Source organism: Nerophis ophidion, linkage group LG21, assembly GCF_033978795.1.
Source record: "Nerophis ophidion isolate RoL-2023_Sa linkage group LG21, RoL_Noph_v1.0, whole genome shotgun sequence".
In the NCBI taxonomy this organism is placed as follows: Eukaryota; Metazoa; Chordata; class Actinopteri; order Syngnathiformes; family Syngnathidae; genus Nerophis; species Nerophis ophidion.
The window spans coordinates 11,969,252-11,995,026 of record NC_084631.1 but is presented as its reverse complement, the minus strand read 5'-3'; positions in this window follow the sequence as shown (position 1 = coordinate 11,995,026).

Genomic DNA, 25,775 nt, shown 5'->3' with positions numbered 1-25,775 from the left:
ATTGAGTAAAACCTCATGTTTGTATTTGCAAACCATTGAAAAACAACTGTATCTAGTAAAACTCACATGTATTCAATATCACAGGCATTTTTAGACATTTTGCACGTTTGGATTAGGAATTATGTTTGAATACATTTTTATTGCTTTTTTCGCATTATCTCAGGATTCTAAGTACATTACTGTCAAATTGAGTAACAAATCAAATTTTGTTTTTGCAAACCTTACCAAATTTTTTTTTTTTTCAGGAAAACTCTCGAAGATGCATTTCTTCAGGCATTATTAGACATTTTGCATGTGTATTTTTGGAGTTATGTTTCAAAAACTGTCATTTTGAGTGTGACCAATATGAGGCCAGTAAAATCTAACATTTGTATTTGTGATTCTTTCCAAAATACCTGATTCTGCTAAAACTTACATAAATTCAATATTAAAGGCTTTTTAAGACAAATGTCATATTTGGTTTTGGAGTTATGATTATAAACCTTTCATATTTAGTATGACAGTTACACTGTTATATTGGAAAAAAAAAACTAACTTATGTCTTTGCAAACCTTACATTGCAAAGATTTAAAAAAGCAATCGTTTCGAGTAAAACTCCCAAAGTTGCATTATTTCAGGCATTATTAGCCATTTTTCATGTGTGGTGTAGGAGTTATGTTTAAGTAACTGTCATATTGACTGTTACAGTATACAGTCATATTGAATAAAACCTAATTTTTGTATTTGCAAACCATAGAAAAGCAACTGTATCTAGTAAAACTCACATGGATTCAATATCACGGGCATTTTTAGACAATTTGCACGTTTGGATTAGGAATTATGTTGGAATACATTTTTATTGCTCTTTTTGCATTATCTCAGGATTTTAACATTACTATCAAATTGGGTAAAATATTTCTTTTTGTTTTTGCAAACCTTACAAAATGTTTTTTTTCCAGTAAAACTCACAAATATACATTTTTTCAGGCATTTTTTTGTAATTTTGCATGTGTATTTTGGAGATATGGTTCAAAAACTGTCTTATTGAGTGTGACCAATGTGAGGCCAGTAAAACCAAATTTTTGTATTTGTGAACCTTTCCAAAATACCTAATTCAGGTAAAACTCACATAAAGTCAATATTACAGGCTTTTTTAGACAGATTTCATGTTTGGTTTTGGAGTTATGTTTATGAACCTTTCATATTTAGTATGACAGTAATACTGTTATATCGAATAAAAAAAACAAACTTGTATCTTTGAAAACACTGTAAAAATAAATTCTGTAAAAAAACGGTCATTTACTGGCAGCTACGGCTGCCAAACAAAAACCATAAAATTAAAGTAAAACATTGTAAACCAAATAATGATCAAAAACATTATATTTACAGAAATTTTCATGAAATGTTTTGGGGAGAAATATCGTAATTTTACAGATTTTTACAAAATTATTAAGATCAACCACCTTTAATAAAGTGACAATGCAAACAGTTCTGCAGAAAAATACCTTTATTCTAAAGAGTTTTTCCAAATTATTACAATCAATCACCTTTAGTGAAGTGACAATGCTGGCGGTTCCACAGAAAAATACCATTGTTTACTAGATTTTTTTCTGAATTGTTAGGATCAGGGGTGTCTCATTGACTTTAGCAGGGGGCCACTGGATGCAGTAAAGTAGGTTAACCTTGCATGATTGGCTATCCCACCCTAGCTACATACGTACCATTCCTATCATTTCACCACGAGAATTTCACTGACCCTCATGTAGGGTTGACTCAAAGCTTGGCTGGGCGAATATGACACTTAATACCGTGGTGGGTTTTATTGAACGCTCATTCATCAAATCATCAGCGTGCCATTTGAGGCATGTGATAAGCACGGTTTTATCGTTCATTTGAAAAGCGACTGCAAGATATACTTGGTCAACAGCCACACAGGTCACACTGACGGTGGCTGTACAAACAACTTTAACACTGTTACAAATATGCACCACACTGTGAACCAACATCGAACAAGAATGATAAACACATTTCAGGAAAACATCCTCACTGTAATAAAACATAAACACAACATAACAAATACCCAGAAGCCCAAGCAGCGCTGACTCTTCCGGGCTACAAACCCGCTACCGCCCCCCTCCGTGCGTTGGTTGAGCTGGGCGGGGTTTGGTGGTGGGGGTGTATATTGTAACACATGGAATTCTAGGAATTGTTTCTGTTGTGTTAATGTTGTGTTACGGTGACGATGTTCTCCTGAAATGTGTTTGTCAGTCTTGTTTGATGTGGCTCCACAGTGTGGCGCATATTTGTAACATTGTTAAAGTCGTTTGTACGGCCACCGTCAGTGTGATCTGTTAGGCTGTTGACTGTTGATTAAGTATGTCTTGCAGTCATTCATGTATGTCATATTACAGGGAAAAAAATGTAATAGTTAGTTTGAGCATAACATTTTTATAAGAGGCTACATATATTTTTCGCCTTGAATGCGAAAATACACATAAATATTAAAAAAATTTGATTTACCTTAACATTACATATAAAACTTTTAGATTGTTAGTATGGACAAATACTTTTATATAACAAGCTACATATTGAATTAAAGTTAATTACTGTAATTTTACATGAAATTGAAAGGTAAAATTCACATAAAGTCAATATTACAGGCTTTTTTAGACAGATTTCATGTTTGGTTTTGGAGTTATGTTTATTAACCTTTCATATTTAGTATGACAGTTTTAGTGTTATATTGAATAAAAAAACTAACTTTTATCTTTGCAAACACTGTAAAAATAAATTTTGTAAAAAAACGGTCATTTACTGGCAGCTACGGCTGCCAAACAAAAACCATAAAACTAAAGTAAAACATTGTAAACCAAATAATGATCAAAAATATTATATTTACAGAAATTTTCATGAAACGTTTTGGGGTGAAATATCGTAATTTTACAGATTTTTTCTAAATTATTAAGCTCAACCACCTTTAATAAAGTGACGATGCAAACAGTTCTGCAGAAAAATACCTTTATTCTAAAGAGTTTTTCCAAATTATTACGATCAACCACTTTTAGTGAAGTGACAATGCTGGCGGTTCCACAGAAAATTACTACTATAATTTTTAGATTTTTTTAAATAGGTTATAGAATTGAAGACATTATCTAAAAATTAAAAAAACGCCTGTTATTTTAAGTAATATGCCAGTGATGACAAACTATGTATATTCCTATTTTTTTTTATAGAAAAATACCAAATTATTTATACATATTATTTTCTGTTTTCTCAAATTAATTTTTTTAAATATTTATGTGTATGTTCACATTCAATGCGAAAAATATATGTAGCCTCTTATAAAAGGTTTATGCTCAAACTAACATTTACTTTTTTTTCCCTGTAATATGACATACATGAGTGACTGCAAGACATACTTAATCAACAGTCAACATCCTTACAGATCACACTGACGGTGGCCGTACAAACAACTTTAACAATGTTACAAATATGCGCCACATTGTGGAGCCACATCAAACAAGAATGACAAACACATTTCAGGAGAACATCTTCACCGTAACACAACATTAACACAACAGAAACAATACCCAGAATTCCATGTGTTACAATATACACCCGCACCACCTAACCCCGCCCACCTCAACCAACGCACGGAGGGGGGCGGTGATGTTTTGGGGCGCGGGGTTGGGTGGTAGCAGGGGTGTAGCCCGGAAGAGTCAGCGCTGCATGGGCTTGTGGGTATTTGTTATGTTATGTTGTGTTTATGTTTTGTTACAGTGAGGATGTTTTCCTGAAATGTGTTTATCATTCTTGTTCGATGTGGATTCATAGTGTTAAAGTTGTTTGTACAGCCACCAGCAGTGTGACCTGTGTGGCTGTTGACCAAGTATGTTTTGCAGTCACTATCACGTGCATGACAATACCATGCACATCACACTCATCAGTAGGCATGCTGATGATTTGGTGAATGCGCGTATAAAAAGTCAACCGGCCAGACTTTGGGTCAGTCCTACATGACGGTCAGTAAAATTCTCACAGTGAAATGGTAGGATCGGTAAGGATGTTGCTAGGGTGGGGTAGCCGTTCATGCAAGGTGAATCCACTTTGCATCAAGTTCCTGCATCCAGTGGCCCCCCGCTAAAGTCAATGAGACACCACTGATCCTAACAATTCAGAAAAAATCTGTAAAACAATGGTATTTTTCTGTGGAACCGCCAGCATTGTCACTTCACTAAAAGTGGTTGATCGTAATAATTTGAAAAAACTCTTTAGAATAAAGGTATTTTTCTGCAGAACTGTTTGCATCGTCACTTTATTAAAGGTGGTTGAGTTTAATAATTTAGTAAAAATCTGTAAAATTACGATATTTCACCCCAAAATGTTTCATGAAAATTTCTGTAAATATAATATTTTTGATCATTATTTGGTTTACAATGTTTTACTTTAGTTTTATGGTTTTTGTTTGGCAGCCGTAGCTGCCAGTAAATGACCGTTTTTTTACAAAATGTATTTTTACAGTGTTTGCAAAGATAAAAGTTAGTTTTTTTATTCAATATAACAGTAAAACTATCATACTAAATATGAAAGGTTAATAAACATAACTCCAAAACCAAACATGAAATCTGTCTAAAAAAGCCTGTAATATTGACTTTATGTGAGTTTTACCTGAATAAGGTATTTTGGAAAGGTTCACAAATACAAAAATTTGGTTTTACTGGCCTCACATTGGTCACACTCAATAAGATAGTTTTTGAACCCTATCTCCAAAAATACACATGCAAAATTACAAATTAATGCCTGAAGAAATGTATCTTTGTGAGTTTTACTGAATAAAAAAACATTTTGTAAGGTTTGCAAAAACAATAAGAAATGTTTTACCCAATTTGACAGTAATGTACTTAAAATCCTGAGATAATGCAAAAAGAGCAATAAAAATGTATTCCAACATAATTCCTAATCCAAACGTGCAAAATGTCTAAAAATGCCTGTGATATTGAATCCATGTGAGTTTTACTAGATATAGTTGATTTTCTATGGTTTGCAAATCCAAAAATTAGGTTTTACTCAATATGACTGTATACTGTAACACTCAATACGACAGTTATTTAAACATAACTCCTACACCACACATTGCTAATAATGCCTGAAATAATGCATCTTTGGGAGTTTTACTCGAAACGATTGCTTTTTTAAATCTGTGCAATGCAAAAAATTGTTGTTTTACTCAATATGACAGTAATGTTATTGGAATCCTGAGATAATGCGAAAAAAGCAATAAAAACGTTTTCAAACACAATTTTAAACAACACATGCAAAACGGCTAATAATGCCTAGAGATGTGTATCTTTGTTAGTTGTAGTAGAAAAATGATCTTTTGTAAGGTTCACTGTAAAAAAAAAAATCAAATTTTTATGGTTAGTTTACTCTAAATTTCTACTGTAATTTTTAAATTTTTTTAGATAGGTTGTAAAACTGTAGAATTCATGACATTATCTGTAAATAAACAAACCGCCTGTTATTTTGAATAATATACCAGTAATGACGAACTATGTATATTCCTATTTTTTTACAGAAAAATACCAAATTAATTATACATATTATTTTCTGTTTTCTCAAATTACTTTCAATTTTATGTAAAATTACAGTAATTAACTTTAATTAAATATGTAGCTTGTTATATAAAAGTATTTGTCCATACTAACAATCTAAAAGTTTTATATGTAATTTTAAGGTAAATCTATTTTTTTTAATATTTATGTGTATTTTCACATTCAAGGCAAAACATATATGTAGCCTCTTATAAAAGGTTTATGCTCAAACTAACTATTACATTTTTTTCCCTGTAATATGACATACATGAATGACTGCAAGACATACTTAATCAACAGTCAACAGCCTTACAGATCACACTGACGGTGGCCGTACAAATGACTTTAACAATGTTACAAATATGCGCCACACTGTGGAGCCACATCAAACAAGACTGACAAACACATTTCAGGAGAACATCGTCACCGTAACACAACATTAACACAACAGAAACAATTCCTAGAATTCCATGTGATACAATATACACCCCCACCACCAAACCCCGCCCAGCTCAACCAACGCACGGAGGGGGGCGGTGATGTTTTGGGGCACGGGGTTGGGCGGTAGCGGGATTGTAGCCCGGAAGAGTCAGCGCTGCTTGGGCTTCTGGGTATTTGTTATGTTGTGTTTATGTTTTATTACAGTGAGGATGTTTTCCTGAAATGTGTTTATCATTCTTGTTCGATGTGGGTTCACAGTGTGGTGCATATTTGTAACAGTGTTAAAGTTGTTTGTACATCCACCGTCATTGTGACCTGTGTGGCTGTTGACCAAGTATATCTTGCAGTCACTATCATATGCACAACAATACCGTGCACATCACATGTCTCAATTGGCACGCTTATGATTTGGTGAATGAGCGTACAAAAAAGCCCACCGCGGTACTACTTGTCATATTCGCCCGGCCAAGCTTTGAGTCAATCCTATATGAGGATAGTGAAATTATCGGGGTGAAATGGTGGGATTGGTAAGTACGTTGCTAAATTGGAATAGCGATTCATGCAAGGTTAACCCACTTTGTATCAATTTCCTGCATCCAGTGGCCCACCGGTAAAGTGAATGAGACACCCCTGATCCTAACAATTCGGAAAAAATCTGTTAAACAATGGTATTTTTCTGTGGAACCGCCAGCTTTGTCACTTCACTAAAGGTGATTGATCGTAATAATTTGGAAAAACTCTTTAGAATAAAGGTATTTTTCTGCAGAACTGTTTGCATTGTCACTTTATTAAAGGTGGTTGATCTTAATAATTTTGTAAAAATCTGTGAAATTACAATATTTCTCCCCAAAACATTTCATGAACATTTCTGTAAATATAATGTTTTTGATCATTATTTGGTTTACAATGTTTTACTTTAATTTTATGGTTTTTGTTTGGCAGCCGTAGCTGCCAGTAAATGCCCGTTTTTTTTACAGAATTTATTTTTACAGTGTTTGCAAAGATACAATTTTTTTTATTTAATATAACAGTATAACTGTCATACTAAATATGAAAGGTTCATAAACATAACTCCAAAACCAAACATGAAATCTGTCTAAAAAAGCCTGTAATATTGACTTTATGTGAGTTTTACCTGAATTAGGTATTTTGGAAAGGTTCACAAATACAAACAGTTGGTTTATTGGCCTCACATTGGTCACACTCAATAAGACAGTTTTTGAACCATATCTCCAAAAATACACATGCAAAATTACAAAAAAATGCCTGAAGAAATGTATATTTGTGAGTTTTACTGGAAAAAAAACATTTTGTAAGGTTTGCAAAAACAAAAAGAAATGTTTTACCCAATTTGACAGTAATGTACTTAAAATCCTGAGATAATGCAAAAAGAGCAATAAAAATGTATTCCAACATAATTCCTAATCCAAACGTGCAAAATGTCTAAAAATGCCTGTGATATTGTGAGTTTTACTAGATACAGTTGCTTTTCTATGGTTTGCAAATACAAAAATTTGGTTTTATTCAATATGACTGTATACTGCAACACTCAATATGACAGTTACTTAAACATAACTCCTACACCACACATGAAAAATGGCTAATAATGCCTGAAATAATGCATCTTTGGGAGTTTTACTCGAAACGATTGCTTTTTTAAATCTTTGCAATGCAAAAAATTGTTGTTCTACTCAATATGACTATAATGTTCTTGGAATCCTAAGATAATACAAAAAAGCAATAAAAATGTTTTCAAACATAACTTCTATAAAACACTTGCAAAATGGCTAATAATGCCTAGAGACATGTATTTTCGTTAGTTGTACTAGAAAAATGATCTTTTGTGAGGTTCAAAAAGACTCAAGTTAGTTTTTTTATTCAATATAACAGTGTAACTGTCATACTAAATATGAAAGGTTTATAATCTTAACTCCAAAACCATATAAGAAATTTCTCTAAAAAAAGTCTGTAATATTGAATTTATGTGAGTTTTAGAAGAATCAGTCATTTTGGAAAAGTTCACAAATACAAAAATTAGGTTTTACTGTCTTCATATTGATCACACTCAAAATGACAATTTTGAAACATAACTCCAAAAATATGCATGCAAAATGTCTAATAATGCCTGAAGAAATGTATCTTTGAGAGTTTTCCTGGAAAAAAACATTTGGTAAGGTTTGAATGAACAAAAAGTATTTTTTTACTAAATTTGACTGTAAATCACTTAGAATCCTGAGATAATACGAAAAAAAGCAATACAAATGTATTCCAACATAATTCCCAATCCAAACGTGCAACATGTCTAAAAAGGCCTGTGATATTCAATAAATGTGAGTTGTACTAGATACACTTGTTTTTCTATGGTTTGCAAATACAAATTTAGGTTTTACTCAATATGAATGTATACTGTAACACTAAATATGACAGTTATTTAAACATAATTCCTAGACCACACATGAAAAATGACTAATAATGCCTGAAATAATGCATGGTTGTGAGTATTACTCGAAACATGTGCTTTTTTAAATGTTGCAAATGCAAAATGTATTTTTTTACTCAATATGACTATAATGTTCTTTGAATTCTGAGATAATGCGAAAAAAAGCAATAAAATTGTATTCAAACATAACTTCCAAAACACATGCAAAATGGCTAATAATGACGAGAGATATGAATTTTTGTTAGATGTACTAGAAAAATTATCTTTTGTAAGGTTATCAAAGACACAAGTTAGTTTTTTTTGTTCAATATAACAGTATAACTGTCATACTAAATATGAAAGGTTTAAAATCATAACTCCAAAACCAAACATTAAATCTTCCTAAAAAAAAGCCTGTAATATTGAATGTATGTTAGTTTTAGCAGAATCATGTATTTTGGAAAGGTTCACACATACAAAAATTTAGTTTTACCGGCCTCATATTGGTCACACTCATAATGACAATTTTGAAACATAACTCCAAAAGTAGAAATGTAAAATGTCTAATAATGCCTGAAGAAATGTATCTTTGAGAGTTTTCCTGAAAAAAAATATTTGGTAAGGTTTGCAAAAAAAAAAAAATTTTTTTTACTAAATTTGACAGTAATGTACTTAGAATCCTGAGAAAATAGGAAAAAAGCAATAAAAATGTATTCCAACATAATTCCTAATCCAAACGGGCAAAATGTCTAAAAATGCCTGTGGTAATGAAAAATGTGAGTTTTTTTTCTATAGTTTGCAAATAAAAAAATGAGATTTTACTCAATATGACTGTATACTGTAACACTCAATATGACAGTTATTTAAACATAACTCCTACACCACACATGAAAAATGGCTAATAATGCCTGAAATAATGCATCTTTGGGAGTTTTACTCGAAACATGACTATATGACTATAATAGTCTTAGAATCCTGAGCTACATCCAGCGGCCTGTGAAGCAGAGGAGTCTAGTAGCAGCGGGGGCCGTCTACGGAGCAGACGCCAGCGGTGTGATCGGAAATGCGGATGTCGAGCGGGGCTAAAAACAAAGCAGAAGGCTAATCCCCACAGAACACCACTTCCCTCCATCCTGAAGACGGATTTAAATGGAAAATGCGAGACTACTGGTCTGGGTAAGGAGTCAGTTGAATTAGAACACGTTTTTTCTGCTTTGAGTGTTTCAGAGTTGGACATGTGTTTTACTGAGGTGGCCAACTATGATGCGTGCAGTTTATCAAAGCAACAAACAAACAAACGGAAAATCCCCGTTACTGAGGTGGCTAACCATGATGCGTGCAGTTTATCAAAGCAACAATCAAACAATCGGAAAATTCCTGTCTTATCAATTCCTAGATATGGTCGTAACTATACTAAATGCACTGGGCATAATAAACACAACATTATTAATATTGCTACTACGGATAATTTGATCAAAAACTCCCTAAAACAGCCCACTACCTATAATATAGGTTTTTTAAACATAAGATCATTGTCTCCCAAAACGTTATTAATTAATGATATTATCAGAGACAACAATCTTAACGTCATCGGTCTCAGCGAAACCTGGCTTAAACCAAATAACTTTTTTGCGCTAAATGAGGCATGTCCTCCTAACTTTACACATGCGCATATTGCCCGTCCGCTTAAAAGGGGTGGGGGGGTCGCACTAATATAAAACGAAAACTTTAACCTTAGTCCTAACATAAATAATAAATATAAATCGTTTGAGGTGCTTACTATGAAGTCTGTCACACCGCTGCCTCTACACCTGGCTGTTATCTACCGCCCCCCAGGGCCCTATTCGGACTTTATCAATGAATTCTCAGAGTTCGTTGCTGATCTAGTGACACACGCCGATAATAAAATCCAAACGTGCAAAATGTCTAAAAATGCCTGTGATATTGAATACTTGTGAGTTTTACTAGATACAGATGTTTTTCTATGGTTTGCAAATACAAAAATTAGGTTTTACTCAATATGACTGTATACTGTAACACTCAATATGACAGTTATTTAAACATAACTCCTACACCACACATGATAAATAGCTAATAATGCCTGACATAATGCATCTTTGGGAGTTTTACTCGAAAGATATGCTTTTTTAAATCTTGCAAGTGCAAAAAGTAGTTTTTTACTCAATGTGACTATAATAGTCTTACAATCCTGAGATAATGCGAAAAAAGCAATAAAAATGTATTCAAACATAACTTCTAAACAACACATGCAAAATGGCTAATAATGCCTAGAGATATGTATATTGGTTAGTTGTACTCGAAAAATGATCTTTTGTAAGGTTTGCAAAGACACAAGTTAGTTTTTTTTATTCAATATAACAGTGTAACTGTCATACTAAATATGAAAGGTTTATAATCATAATTCCAAAACCAAACATGAAATTGGTCTTAAAAAGCCTTTAATATTGAATTTATGTGAGTTTTAGCAGAATCAGGTATTTTGTAAAGAATCACAAATACAAATATTAGATTTTACTGGCCTCATATTGGTCACACTCAAAATGACAGTTTTTGAAACAAAACTCCAAAAATACACATGCAAAATGTCTAATAATGCCTGAAGAAATGCATCTTCGAGAGTTTTCCTGAAAAAAAAAAAAAACATTTGGTGAAGTTTGCAAATATTTTTTTTATTTTTTACTGAATTTGACGGCAATGTACATAGGATCCTGAGATAATGCGAAAAAAGCAATAAAATCTATTCCAGCATAATTCCTAATCCAAACATGCAAAATGTCTAAAAATGCCTGTGATGTTGAATACTTGAGAGTTTTACTAGATAAAAATGTTTTTCTATGGTTTGCAAATACAAATATGAGGTTTTACTCAATATGACTGTATACTGTAACACTCAATATGACAGTTATTTAAACATAACTCCTACACCACACATGAAAAATGGCTAATAATGCCTGAAATAATGCATCTTTGGGAGTTTTACTCGAAACATATGCTTTTTTAAATCTTGCAAATGCAAAAAGTAGTTTTTTACTCAATATGACTATAATAATCTTACAATAATGCGAAAAAAGCAATAAAAATGTATTCAAACATAACTTCTAAACAACACATGTAAAATGGCTAGTAATGCCTAGAGATACGTTTTTTTGTTAATTGTACTAGAAAAATGATCTTTTGTAAAGTTTGCAAAGACATAAGATAGTGTTTTTATTTAATATAACAGTATAACTGTCATACTAGATATGAAAGGTTTATAATCATAACTCCAAAACCAAATATAAAATTTGACTTAAAAAGTCTGTAATTTTTAATTTATGTGAGTTTTACCGGAATCAGGTATTTTGGAAAGGTTCACAAATATAAATATCAGGTTTTACTGGCCTCATATTGGTCAAACTCAAAATGTCAGTTTGTTGAAACATAACTCCAAAAATACACATGCAAAATGTCTAATAATACCTGAAAAAATGCATCTTTGAGACTTTTCCTGAAAAAAAAAAAAAAATTGGTTGGGTTTTCAAAAACAAAAATAATTGTTTTTACTCAATTTGACAGTGATGTACTTACAATCCTGAGATAATGCGAAAAAAGCAATAAAAATGTATTCCAACATAATTCCTATTCCAAACTTGCAAAATGTGTAAAAATGCCTGTGATATTGAAAACACGTGAGTCTTACTAAATACAGTTGTTTTTCTATTGTTTGCAAATACACAATTGAGGTTTTACTCAATATGACTGTATACCGTAACACACAATATGACAGTTATTTAAACATAAGTCCTACACCACACATGAAAAATGGCTAATAATGACTGAAATAATGCATCTGTGGGAGTTTTACTCGAAACATATGCTTTTTTAAATCTTGCAAAGCAAAATGTAGTTTTTTACTCAATATGACTATAATGTTCTTAGAATCCTGAGATAATGCGAAAAAAGCAATAAAAATGTATTCAAACATAATTTCTAAACAACACATGCAAAATGGCTAATAATGCCTAGAGATATGTATTTTTGTTAGTTGTACTAGAAAAATGATCTTTTGTAAGGTTTGCAAAGACATAAGTTATTTTTTTTATTCAATATAACTGTATAACTGTCATAATAAATATTAAAGGTTTATAATCATAACTCTAAAACTAAACATGATTTTTTTCTAAAAAAAGCCTGTAATATTGAATGTATGTGAATTTTACCAGAATCAGGTATTTTGGAAAGGTTCACAAATACAAAAATTAGGTTTTACTGGCCTCATAGTGGTGATACTCAAAATGAACGTTTTTGAAACAACTCCAAAAGTAGAAATGCAAAATGTCTAATAAAGCCTGAAGAAATGTATCTTTGAGACTTTTATTGGAAAAAAAAACATTTGGTAAGGCTTGCAAAAACGAATTTGAGTTATTTTACTAAATTTGACAGTAATGTACTTAGAATTCTCAGATAATACGAAAAAAGCAATAAAAATAAATTCCAACATAATTCCTAATCCAAACGTGCAAAATGTCTAAAAATGCCTGTGATATTGAATATTGTGAGTCTTACTAAATACAGTTGTTTTTCTATGGTTTGCAAATACACAATTTAGGTTTTACTCAATACGACTGTATACCCTATCCCACAATATGACAGTTATTTAAACATAACTCCTACACCACACATGAAAAATGGCTAATAATGCCTGAAATAATGCATCTTTGGGAGTTTTACTCGAAACATATGCTTTTTTGAATTTTGCAAATGCAACAAGTAGTTTTTACTCAATATGACTATAATAGTCTTACAATCCTGACATAATGCGAAAAAAAGCAATAAATATGTATTCAAACATAACTTCTAAACAACAGATGCAAAATGGCTAATAATGACTAGAGATATGTATTTTTGTTAGTTGTACTAGAAAAATGATCTTTTGTAAGGTTTGCAAAGACATACATTTTTTTTATTTCAATATAACATTATAACTGTCATACTAAATATGAAAGGTTTATAATCATAACTCCAAAACTAAACACAATTAGTTTCTAAAAAAAAGCCTGTAATATTGAATGTGTGTGAGTTTTACCAGATTCAGGTATTTTGGAAAGGTTCACAAATACAAAAATTAGGTTTTACTGGCCTCATATTGGTGATACTCAAAATGACCGTTTTTTTAACATAACTCGAAAAGTAGAAATGTAAAATGTCTAATAATGCCTAAAGAAATGCATCTTTTAGAGTTTTCCCTGAAAAAAAAACATTTGGTAGGGTTTGCAAAAACAAAAAGTAATGTTTTACTCAATTTGACAGTAATGTACTTAGAATCCTGAGATAATGCGAAAAAAGCAATAAAAATGTATTCCAACATAATTCCTAATCCAAACGTGCAAAATGTCTAAAAATGCCTGTGATATTGAATACATGTGAGTTTTACTATAGTACAGTTGTTTTTCTATGGTTTGCAAATACAAAATTTAGGTTTTACTCAATATGACTCTATACTGTAACACTCAATATGACAGTTATTTAAACATAACTCCTACACCACACATGAAAAATGGCTAATAATGCCTGAAATAATGCATCTTTGGGAGTTTTACTGGGAACATATGCTTTTTTAAATCTTGCAAATGCAAAAAGTAGTGTTTTACTCAATATGACTATAATGTTCTTAGAATCCTGAGATAATGCGAAAAAGCAATAGAAAAGTTTTCAAACATAACTTTTAAACATCACATGCAAAACGGCTAATAATTCCTAGAGATGTGTATCTTTGTTAGTTGTAGTAGAAAAATTATCTTTTGTAGGGTTCACTGGGAAAACAAAATCCTATTTGAATGGTTAGTTTACTCTAAATTTCGACTATAATTTTTCAATTTTTTTAAATAGGTTTTAAATCTGTAGAATTGAAGACATTATCCGTAAATTTAAAAAAAATGCCTGTTATTTTAAGTAATATGCCAGTAATGACAAACTATGTATATTCCTATTTTTTTTACAGAAAAATACCAAATTATTTATACATATTATTTTCTGTTTTCTCAAATTACTTTCAATTTCATGTAAAATTACAGTAATTAACTTTAATTAAATATGTAGCTTGTTATATAAAAGTATTTGTTCATACTAACAATCTAACAGTTTTATATGTAATTTTAAGGTAAATCAAATTTTTTCAATATTTATGTGTATTTTCACATTCAAGTTGAAAAATATATGTAGCCTCTTATAAAAGGTGTATGCTCAAACTGTAATATGACGTACATGAAATACTGCAAGAGATTTTTAACAGTCAACAGCCGTACAGACCACACTGACGGTGGCCGTACAAACATCTTTAACAATGTTACAAAAATGCGCCACACTGTGGAGCCACATCAAACAAGACTGACAAACACATTTCAGGAGAACATCGTCACCGTAACACAACATTAACACAACAGAAACAATTCCAAGAATTCCATGTGTTACAATATACACCCCCACCACCTAACCCCGCCCAGCTCAACCAACGCACGGAGGGGGGCGTTGATGTTTTGGGGCACGGGGTTGGGTTGTAGCGGGATTGTAGCCCGGAAGAGTCAGCGCTGCTTGGGCTTCTGGGTATTTGTTATGTTGTGTTTATGTTTTATTACAGTGAGGATGTTTTCCTGAAATGTGTTTATCATTCTTGTTCGATGTGGGTTCACAGTGTGGTGCATATTTGTACCAGTGTTAAAGTTGTTTGTACAGCCACCGTCAGTGTGACCTGTGTGGCTGTTGACCAAGTATATCTTGCAGTCACTTTTCAAATGAACGACGAAACCGTGCTCATCACATGCCTCAGTTGGCACGCTGATAATTTGATGAATGAGCGTTCAATAAAGAACACCACGGTATTACGTGTCATGTTCGCCCGGCCAAACTTTGAGTCAACCCTACATGAGGGTCAGTGAAATTCTCGTGGTGAAGTGATAAGAATGGTAAGTATGTCGCTAGGGTGGGATAGCCATTAATGCAAGGTTAACCCACTTTGTATCAATTTCCTGCATCCAGTGGCCCCCCGCTAAAGTCAATGAGACACCCCTGTTCCTAACAATTCAGAAAAAATCTGTTAAACAATGGTATTTTTCTGTGGAACCGCCAGCATTGTCACTTCACTAAAGGTGGTTGGTCGTAATAATTTGGAAAAACTCTGAAGAATAAAGGTATTTTTCTGCGGAACTGTTTGCAACGTCACTTTATTAAAGGTGGTTGATCGTAATAATTTGGAAAAACTCTGAAAAATAAAGGTTTGTTTTTTCTGCGGAACTGTTTGCATCGTCACTTTATTAAAGGTGGTTGATCTTAATAATTTAGTAAAAATCTGTAAAATTACGATATCTCTCCCCAAAACGTTTCATGAAAATTTCTGTAAATATAATGTTTTTGATCATTATTTGGTTTACAATGTTTTACTTTAATTTTATGGTTTTTGTTTGGCAGCCGTAGCTGCCAGTAAATGACCGTTTTTTTTACAGAATTTATTTTTACAGTGTTTACAAAGATACAATTTTTTTTAAATTTAATATAACAGTATAACTGTCATACTAAATGTGAAAGGTTCATAAACATAACTCCAAAACCAAACATGAAATCTGTCTAAAAAAGCCTGTAATATTGACTTTATGTGAGTTTTACCTGAATTAGGTATTTTGGAAAGGTTCAGAAATACAAAAATTTGGTTTTACTGGCCTCATATTGATCACACTCAAAATGACAATTTTGAAACATAACTCCAAAAATACACATGCAAAATTACAAAAAAATGCCTGAAGAAATGTATCTTTGTGAGTTTTACTGGAAAAAAAACATTGTGTAAGGTTTGCAAAAACAAAAATAAATGTTTTGTAATGTTAATGTAATTTTAAGGGCAATTAATTTTTTTTAATATTTATGTGTATTTTCACATTCAAGGCGAAAAATATATGTAGCCTCTTATAAAAGGTTTATACTCAAACTAACATTTAAATTTTTTTCCCTGTAATATGACATACATGAGTGACTGCAAGACATACTTAATCAACAGTCAACAGCCTTACAGATCACACTGACGGTGGCTGTACAAACAACTTTAACAATGTTACAAATATGCGCCACATTGAGGAGCCACATCAAACAAGAATGACAAACACATTTCAGGAGAACATCTTCACCGTAACACAACATTAACACAACAGAAACAATACCCAGAATTCCATGTGTTACAATATACACCCCCACCACCACCTAACCCCGCCCACCTCAACCAACGCACGGAAGGGGGCGGTGATGTTTTGGGGCGCGGGGTTGGGTGGTAGCAGGGGTGTAGCCCGGAAGAGTCAGCGCTGCATGGGCTTGTGGGTATTTGTTATGTTATGTTGTGTTTATGTGTTGTTACAGTGAGGATGTTTTCCTGAAATGTGTTTATCATTCTTGTTCGATGTGGATTCACAGTGTGGTGCGTATTTTGTAACAGTGTTAAAGTTGTTTGTACAGCCACCAGCAGTGTGACCTGTGTGGCTGTTGACCAAGTAAGTCTTGCAGTCTCTATCACATGCATCACAATATAATTCACATCACACTCATCAGTAGGCATGCTGATGATTTGCTGAATGAGCGTATAAAAAGTCACCCGGCCAGACTTTGGTCAATCCTACATGAGGGTCAGTAAAATTCTCACAGTGAAATGGTAGGATCGGTAAGTATGTTGCTAGGGTGGGGTAGCCATTCATGCAAGGTGAATCCACTTTGCATCAAGCTCTTGCATCCAGTGGCCCCCCACTAAAGTCAATGAAACACCCCTGATCCTAACTATTCAGAAAAAATCTGTAAAACAATGGTATTTTTCTGTGGAACCGCTAGCATTGTCACTTCACTAAAGGTGCTTGATCGTAATAATTTGGAAAAACTCTTTAGAATAAAGGAATTTTTCTGCAGAACTGTTTGCATTGTCACTTTATTAAAGGTGGTTGATCTTAATAATTTAGTAATAATCTGTAAAATTATGATATTTCACCCCAAAACGTTTCATGAAAATTTCTGTAAATATAATATTTTTGATCATTATTTGGTTTACAATGTTTTATTTTAGTTTTATGTTTTTTGTTTGGCAGCCGTAGCTGCCAGTAAATGACCGTTTTTTTAAAAATTTATTTTTACAGTGTTTGCAAAGATAAAAGTTAGTTTTTTTAATTCAATATAACAGTAAAACTGTCATACTAAATATGAAAGATTAATAAACATAACTCCAAAACCAAACATGAAATCTGTCTAAAAAAGCCTGTAATATTGACTTTATGTGAGTTTTACCTGAATGAGGTATTTTGGAAAGGTTCACAAATACAAAAATTTGGTTTTACTGGCCTCACATTGGTCACACTCAATAAGACAGTTTTTGAACCCTATCTCCAAAAATACACATGCACAATTACAAAAAAATGCCTGAAGAAATGTATCTTTGAGAGTTTTACTGGATAAAAAAAAACATTTTGTAAGGGTTGCAAAAACAAAAAGAAATGTTTTACCCAATTTGACAGTAATGTACTTAAAATCCTGAGATAATGCAAAAAGAGCAATAAAAATGTATTCCAACATAATTCCTAATCCAAACGTGCAAAATGTCTAAAAATGCCTGTGATATTGAATCCATGTGAGTTTTACTAGATACAGTTGAATTTCTATGGTTTGCAAATCCAAAAATTAGGTTTTACTCAATATGACTGTATACTGTAACACTCAATATGACAGTTATTTAAACATAACTCCTACACCACACATGGCTAATAATGCCTGAAATAATGCATCTTTGGGAGTTTTACTCGAAACGATTGCTTTTTTAAATCTTTGCAATGCAAAAAATTGTTGTTTTACTCAATGTGACAATAATGTTCTTGGAATCCTGAGATAATGCGAAAAAAGCAATACAAATGTTTTCAAACACAACTTTTAAACAACACATGCAAAACGGCTAATAATGCCTAGAGATGTGTATCTTTGTTAGTTGTAGTAGAAAAATTATCTTTTGTAGGGTTCACTGTAAAAAAAAAAAAAAATCCAATTTTTATGGTTAGTTTACTCTAAATTTCTACTGTAATTTTTCAATTTTTTTAGATAGGTTATGAAACTGCAGAATTGAAGACATTATCTGTAAATAAACAAACCGACTGTTATTTTGAATAATATACCAGTAATGACGAACTATGTCTATTCCTATTTTTTTACAGGAAAATACCAACTTAATTATACATATTATTTTCTGTTTTCTCAAATTACTTTCAATTTCATGTAAAATTACAGTAATTAACTTTATATAAATATGTAGCTTGTTATATAAAAGTATTTGTCCATACTGACAATCTAAAAGTTTTATATGTAATTTTAAGGTAAATCAATTTTTTTTAATATTTATGTGAATTTTCACATTCAAGGCGAACAATATATGTAGCCTCTTATAAAAGGTTTATGCTCAAACTAACAATTACATGTTTTTCCCTGTAATATGACATACATGAATGACTGCAAGACATACTTAATCAACAGTCAACAGCCTTACAGATCACACTGACGGTGGCCGTACAAACGACTTTAACAATGTTACAAATATGCGCCACACTGAGCCACATCAAACAACAATGACAAACACATTTCAGGAGAACATCTTCACCGTAACACAACCAGAAATAATACCCAGAATTCCATGTGTTACAATACACACCCCCACCACCTAAACCCGCCCACCTCAACCAACGAACGGAGGAGGGCGGTGATGTTTTGGGGCGCGGGTTTGGGTGGTAGCGCGGATGTAGCCCGGAAAAGATAGCGCTGCATGGTTTTGTGGGTATTTGTTATGTTATGTTGTGTTTATGTTTTATTACAGTGAGGATGTTTTCCTGAAATGTGTTTATCATTCTTGTTCAATGTGGGTTCACAGTGTGGTGCATATTTGTAACAGTGTTAAAGTTGTTTGTGCAGCCACCGTGTGACCTGTGTGGCTGTTGACCAAGTATATCTTGCAGTCACCATCATATGCACAACAATACCGTGCACATCACATGCCTCAATTGGCACGCTTATGATTTGGTGAATGAGCGTACAAAAAAGCCCACCGCGGTACTACTTGTCATATTCGCCCGGCCAAGCTTTGAGTCAATCTTATATGAGGGTAGTGAAATTCTCGGGGTGAGATGGTGGGATTGGTAAGTACGTTGCTAGGTTGGAATAGCGATTCATGCAAGGTTAACCCACTTTGTATCAAGTTCCTGCATCCAGTGGCCCACCGGTAAAGTGAATGAGACACCCCTGATCCTAACAATTCAGAAAAAATCTGTTAAACAACGGTATTTTTCTGTGGAACCGCCAGCATTGTCACTTCACTAAAGGTGATTGATCGTAATACTTTGGAAAAACTCTTTAGAATAAAGGTATTTTTCTGCAGAACTGTTTGCATCGTCACTTTATTAAAGGTGGTTGATCGTAATAATTTTGTAAAAATCTGTAAAATTACGATATTTCTCCCCAAAACATTTCATGAAAATTTCTGTAAATATAATGTTTTTGATCATTATTTGGTTTACAATGTTTTACTTTAATTTTATGAATTTTGTTTGGCAGCCGTAGCTGCCAGTAAATGACCGTTTTTTGACAGAATTTATTTTTACAATGTTTTCAAAGATACAAGTTTGGTTTTTTTGTATTTGCAAACCATAAAAAAACATCTGTATCTAGTAAAACTCACAAGTATTCAATATCACAGGCATTTTAAGACATTTTCCACGTTTGGATTTAGAATTATGTTGGAATACATTTTTATTGCTTTATTTGCATTATCTCAAGATTCTAAGTACATTACTGTCAAATTGAGTAACACATCAAATTTTGTTTTTGCAAACCTTACCAGATGTTTTTTTTTCAGGAAAACTCTTTAAGATGCATTTCTTCGGGCATTATTTGACATTTTGCATGTGTATTTTTGGAGTTATGTTTCAAAAACTGTCATTTTGAGTGTGACCAATATGAGGCCAGTAAAATATAATATTTGTATTTGTGATTCTTTCCAAAATACCTGATTTGGTAAAACTTACATAAATTCAATATTAAAGAATTTTTAAGACAAATGTCATATTTGGTTTTGGAGTTATGATTATAAACCTTTCATATTTAGTATGACAGTTACACTGTTATATTGAATAAAAAAACTAACTTGTGTCTTTGCAAACCTTACAAAAGATCATTGTTCTAGTACAACTAACAAAAAAACATATCTCTAGCTATTATTAGCCATTTTGCATGTGTTGTTTAGAAGTTATGTTTGATAACACTTTTATTGCTTTTTTCGCATTATCTCAGGATTCTAAGACTATTATAGTCTTATTGAGTAAAAAACTACTTTTTGCATTTGCAAGATTTAAAAAAGCATATGTTTCGAGTAAAACTCCCAAAGATGCATTATTTCAGGCATTATTAGCCATTTTTCATGTGTGGCGTAGGAGTTATGTTTAAATAACTGTCATATTGAGTGTTACAGTATACAGTCATATTGAGTAAAACCTCATTTTTGTATTTGCAAACCATAGAAAAATAACTGTATCTAGTAAAACTCACATGTATTCAATATCACAGGCATTTTTAGACATTTTGCACGTTTGGATTAGGAATTATGTTGGAATACATTTTTATTGCTTTTTTCGCATTATCTCAGGATTCTAAGTACATTACTGTCATATTGAGTAACAAATCAAATTTTGTTTTTGCAAACCTTACCAAATGTTTTTTTTTCAGGAAAACTCTCGAAGATGCATTTCTTCAGGCATTATTAGACATTTTGCATGTGTATTTTTGGAGTTATGTTTCAAAAACTGTCATTTTGAGTGTGACCAATATGAGGCCAGTAAAATATAATATTTGTATTTGTGATTCTTTCCAAAATACCTGATTCTGCTAAATCTTACATAAATTCAATATTAAAGGCTTTTTAAGACAAATTTCATATTTTGTTTTGGAGTTATGATTATAAACCTTTCATATTTAGTATGACAGTTACACTGTTATATTGAATACAAAAACTAACTTGTGTCTTTGCAAACCTTACAAAAGATCATTTTTCTAGTACAACTAACAAAAAAACATATCTCTAGGCATTATTAGCCATTTTGCATGTGTTGTTTAGAAGTTATGTTTGAATACATTTTTATTGCTTTTTTTGCATTATCTCAGGATTCTAAGACTATTATAGTCATATTGAGTAAAAAACTACTTTTTGCATTTGCAAGATTTAAAAAGGCATATGTTTCGAGTAAAACTCCCAAAGATGCATTATTTCAGGCATTTTTAGCCATTTTTCATGTGTGGTGTAGGAGTTATGTTTAAATAACTGTCATATTGAGTGTTACAGTATACAGTCATATTGAGTAAAACCTCATTTTTGTATTTGCAAACCATTGAAAAAAAAACTGTATCTAGTAAAACTCACATGTATTCAATATCACAGGCATTTTTAGACATTTTGCACGTTTGGATTAGGAATTATGTTTGAATACATTTGTATTGCTTTTTTCGCATTATCTCAGTATTCTAAGTACATTACTGTCAAATTGAGTAACAAATCAAAATTTTTTTTGCAAACCTTACCAAATTTTTTTTTTCTGGAAAACTCTCGAATATGCTTTTCTTCGGGCATTTTTAGACATTTTGCATTTGTATTTTTGGAGTTATGTTTCAAAAACTGTCATTTTGAGTGTGACCAATATGAGGCCAGTAAAATCTAATATTTGTATTTGTGATTCTTTCCAAAATACCTGATTCTGGTAAAACTTACATAAATTCATTATTAAAGGCTTTTTAAGACAAATTTCATATTTGGTTTTGGAGTTATGATTATAAAACTTTCATATTTAGTATGACAGTTACACTGTTATATTGAATAAAAAAACTAACTTGTGTCTTTGCAAACCTTACAAAAGATCATTTTTCTAGTACTACTAACAAGAAAACATATCTCTAGGCATTATTAGCCATTTTGCATGTGTTGTTTAGAAGTTATGTTTGAATACATTTTTATTGCTTTTTTAGCATTTTCTCAGGATTCTAAGACTATTATAGTCACATTGACTAAAAACTACTTTTTGCACTTGCAAGATTTAAAAAAGCATATGTTTCGAGTAAAACTCCCAAAGATGCATTATTTCAGGCATTATTATCTATTTTTCATGTGTGGTGTAGGAGTTATGTTTAAATAACTGTCATATTGAGTGTTACAGTATACAGTCATATTGAGTAAAACCTCATTTTTGTATTTGCAAACCATGAAAAAACAACTGAATCTAGTAAAACTCACATGTATTCAATATCACAGGCATTTTTAGACATTTTGCACGTTTGGATTAGGAATTTTGTTGGACTACCTTTTTATTGCTTTTTTCGCATTATCTAAGGATTCTAAGTACATTACTGTCAAATTGAGTAACAAATTAATTTTTTTTTGCAAACCTTACCAAATGTTTTTCTTTTTAGGAAACCTCTCAAAGATGCATTTCTTCAGGCATTATTAGACATTTTGCATGTGTATTTTTGGAGTTATGTTTCAAAAACTGTCATTTTGAGTGTGACCAATATGAGGCCAGTAAAACCAAATGTTTGTATTTGTGATTCTTTCCAAAATACCTGATCCTGCTAAAACTCACATATATTCAATATTACAGAATTTTTTAGACAAATTTCATGTTTGGTTTTGGAGTTATGATTATAAACCTTTCATATTTATTATGACAGTTACACTGTTATATTGAATAAAAAAACTAACTTGTGTCTTTGCAAACCTTACAAAAGATCATTTTTCTAGTACAACTAACAAAAAAACATATCTCTAGGCATTATTAGCCATTTTGTATGTGTTGTTTAGAAGTTATGTTTGAATACATTTTTATTGCTTTTTTCGTATTATCCCAGGATTCTAAGACTATTATAGTCATATTGAGTAAAAAAATACTTTTTTCATTTGCAATATTTAAAAAAGCATATGTGTCGAGTAAAACTCCCAAAGATGCATTATTTCAGGCATTATTAGCCATTTTTCATGTGCGGTGTAGGAGTTATGTTTAAATAACTGTCATATTGAGTGTTACAGTATACAGTCATATTGAGTAAAATTTCATTTTTTTATTTGCAAACTATAGAAAAAAATCTCACATTTTTCATTACCACAGGCATGTTTAGACATTTTGCCCGTTTGGATTAGGAATTATGTTGGAATACATTTTTATTGCTTTTTTCTTATTATCTCAGGATTCTAAGTAGTTTGCAGTCAAATTTAGTAAAAACACACTTTTTGTTTATTCAAACCTTTTTTTTTCCAGGAAAACTCTCAAAGATACATTTCTTCAGGCATTATTAGACATTTTGCATGCATATTTTTGGAGTTATGTTTCAAAATTGTCATTTTGAGTGTGATCAATATGAGGCCAGTAAAATCTAATTTTGTATTTGTGAACTTTTCCAAAATGACTGATTCTTCTAAAACTCACATAAATTCAATATTACAGACTTTTTTAAGAGAAATTTCTTATATGGTTTTGGAGTCAAGATTATAAAACTTTCATATTTAGTATGACAGTTACACTGTTATATTGAATAAAACAACTAACTTGTGTCTTTTTGAACCTCACAAAAGATCATTTTTCTAGTACAACTAACGGAAATACATGTCTCTAGGCATTATTAGCCATTTTGCAAGTGTTTTATAAAAGTTATGTTTGAAAACATTTTTATTGCTTTTTTGCATTATCTTAGGATTCTAAGAACATTATAGTCATATCGAGTAGAACAACAATTTTTTGCATTGCAAAGATTTAAAAAAGCAATCGTTTCGAGTAAAACTCCCAAAGATGCATTATTTCAGGCATTATTAGCCATTTTTCATGTGTGGTGTAGGAGTTATGTTTAAGTAACTGTCATATTGAGTGTTACAGTATACAGTCATATTGAATAAAACCTATTTTTTGTATTTGCAAACCATAGAAAAGCAACTGTATCTAGTAAAACTCACATGGATTCAATATCACAGGCATTTTTAGACAATTTGCACGTTTGGATTAGGAATTATGTTGGAATACATTTTTATTGCTCTTTTTGCATTATCTCAGGATTTTAAGTACATTACTGTCAAATTGGGTAAAACAATTTCTTTTTGTTTTTGCAAACCTTACAAAATGTTTTTTTCCAGTAAAACTCACAAATATACATTTCTTCAGGCATTTTTTTTGTAATTTTGCATGTGTATTTTTGGAGATATGGTTCAAAAACTGTCTTATTGAGTGTGACCAATGTGAGGCCAGTAAAACCAAATTTTTGTATTTGTGAACCTTTCCAAAATACCTAATTCAGGTAAAACTCACATAAAGTCAATATTACAGGCTTTTTTAGACAGATTTCATGTTTGGTTTTTGAGTTATGTTTATGAACCTTTCATATTTAGTATGACAGTAATACTGTTATATCGAATAAAAAAAAAAAACTTGTAAATTTGAAAACACTGTAAAAATAAATTCTGTAAAAAAACGGTCATTTACTGGCAGCTACGGCTGCCAAACAAAAACCATAAAATTAAAGTAAAACATTGTAAACCAAATAATGATCAAAAACATTATATTTACAGAAATTTTCATGAAATGTTTTGGGGAGAAATATCGTAATTTTACAGATTTTTACAAAGTTATTAAGATCAACCACCTTTAATAAAGTGACAATGCAAACAGTTCTGCAGAAAAATACCTTTATTCTAAAGAGTTTTTCCAAATTATTACGATCAATCACCTTTAGTGAAGTGACAATGCTGGCGGTTCCACAGAAAAATACCATTGTTTAACAGATTTTTTTCTGAATTGTTAGGATCAGGGGTGTCTCATTGACTTTAGCAGGGGGCCACTGGATGCAGGAAATTGATACAAAGTAGGTTAACCTTGCATGATTGGCTATCCCACCCTAGCTACATACTTACCATTCCTATCATTTCACCACGAGAATTTCACTGACCCTCATGTAGGGTTGACTCAAAGGTTGGCCAGGCGAATATGACACGTAATACCGTGGTGGGTTTTATTGAATGCTCATTAATCAAATCATCAGCGTGCCATTTGAGGCATGTGATGAGCACGGTTTTGTCGTTCATTTGAAAAGCGACTGCAAGATATACTTGGTCAACAGCCACACAGGTCACACTGACGGTGGCTGTACAAACAACTTTAACACTGTTACAAATATGCACCACACTGTGAACCCACATCAAACAAGAATGATAAACACATTTCAGGAAAACATCCTCACTGTAATAAAACATAAACACAACATAACAA